The sequence below is a fragment of the Schistocerca serialis genome, chromosome 7 (genome assembly GCF_023864345.2).
Source record: "Schistocerca serialis cubense isolate TAMUIC-IGC-003099 chromosome 7, iqSchSeri2.2, whole genome shotgun sequence".
NCBI classification, from domain to species: Eukaryota; Metazoa; Arthropoda; class Insecta; order Orthoptera; family Acrididae; genus Schistocerca; species Schistocerca serialis.
The window spans coordinates 489,453,884-489,456,127 of NC_064644.1; positions in this window are offsets into that span (position 1 = coordinate 489,453,884).

Sequence of the window (2,244 nt, forward strand, 5' to 3'; positions counted from 1 at the left end):
GACATGGGGTTTTATTAGAACAAAAAAAAAAAAAAAAAAAAAAAAAAAAAAAAAAAAAAAAAAAAAAAAAAAAAAAAAAAAAAAAGTTCACAAAATGTCCGACAGATGGCGCTGGACACCAAAACGTAAGTAACTGCTACCGTGACGGGTGAGAGGTACACCAATATGTTACAGAATCGCATCATCCCGAGCCTGGCTGACAAACATCTGCTGGAACGTACGATGTTTATGCAGGATGGCGCTCCACCCCATATTGCTAGACGCATGAATGATCTCTTGTGCGCATCGTTTGGTGATGATCGTGTGCTCAGCCACCTCTTTCGTCATGCTTGGCCTCCCGGGTCCCCAGACCTCAGTCCGTGCGATTATTGGCTTTAGGGTTACCTGAAGTCGCAAGTGTATCGTGATCGACCGACATCTCTAGGAATGCTGCAAGACAACATCCGACGCCAATGCCTCCCCATAACTCCAGACATGCTTTACAGTGCTGTTCACAACATTATTCCTCGACTACAGGTATTGTTGAGGAATGATGGTGGACATATTGAGCATTTCCTATAAAGAACATCATCTTTGCTTTGTCTTACTTTGTTGTGCTAATTATTGATGATATTCTGATCAGATGAAGCGCCATCTGTTGGACATTTTTGAACGTTTGTATTTTTTTGGTTCTAATAAAATCCCATGTCATTCCAAGCATGTGTGTCAATTTGTACCTCTCTATCTACTTTATTCCGTGATTTATTCAGTTTTCAAATTTATGCTGACTTTTTGATCACCCGGTATATGAGTTTTGCTATTTGGGCAGCAAAATAACTGATTATGGTCAAAGTAGAGAGGATATAAAGTGTAGACTGTGTAACCTACCCCTCCCTCCTTTGTTGTCTCCACTGTCTTTATGGTTAAGTCTTTTAATAATATTCAAGAGGAGTAAGATTTACAATAAACGTTTTACTTATCTTCTTTTCTCATGCAGTTGGCTCCAGTTTTTCATGTCTAGGCATCTGATTCTTGAAGCTGAAATTTGCATATTTTGGCTTCTCATGGTCCAATTGATCTAAATAAATTCGAGGAATATCTGTGAAGAATTTTGTTTTTCCAATGTTCATTTGCGTCACATGTTACTGTATCACACTGGCTTTTGAATTTTCACATTAACAAAGCTGAAATTACATTGTTTGTCTAAAATACAAAAACACGTCAGATCACATCAGAGGCATGCCCACTCTGCGGTATAACAGTATTCCATAGGGTTTATAATCTTTCTTGACAAATGAATTTGTACTAGTTTATTATTATTTTATAAATGAATCCAGAAATAAATATAATGAACTGTGCTAGATTGTGTAATTAATAATATAAATTTTAAGTGTGCCAAATATTTCGCAATTTCAGATGTTTTGGCAAAAAAAAAAAAGATTTTAACTGTACATTCAGAATTACAAAAAAAGGTACTTCCTTTTCATAGATTTTAATGTGAAATATAACACATTGTGTACAAAATCATATGAAATCTTTTACAAAAACAGCTGAGATAATATTGACATGAGTAAAATTCGGGGGGGGGGGGGGGGGGGATTCTGGTATCAACTACTTCTGTTGAGGAAAAGGGATGATAGAGGATGATGTCCTTTTACAACTGGCAATGGCAAGAAAAGTATTTCTGAAGAAGAGAAATCTGTTAAACGTGAATATAGTTTTAAGTGTCAGGAAGCCTTTTCTGGAAGTATTTGTATGGAGTGTAGCCACGTGTAGAAGTGAAAGACGGACGGTAAACAGTTTAGACAAGAAGAGAATAGAAGCTTTTGAAACGTAATGTTACAGAAGACAGCTGAAGGTTATATGGGTAGATCACATGGCTAGTGAGGTGGTCCTGAATGGGATTGGGGAGAAAAGAAATTTGTGGCATAAGCTGACTAGAAGAAGTAACTGGTTGGTGGGACATATTGTGAGACATCAAGGGGTCACCAATTTAGTACTGGAGGGAAGTGTGGGGGGTAAAAATCAGAGAGCGAGACGAAGAGATGAACACAGTAAGCAGATTCAGAAGGATGTAGGTTGCAGTAGTTACTCAGAGATGACGAGGCTTGCACAGTCTTCAGACTGAAGACCACAACAACAACAGCACAAACATAAGCTGTGTCTTTCGGCAGTACTCCACATTTTACTTATTGAAGGCAAGCGGTCTGTATGTGCGGATGGATGTGTGTGTGTGTGTGTGTGTGTGTGTGTGTGTGTGTGTGT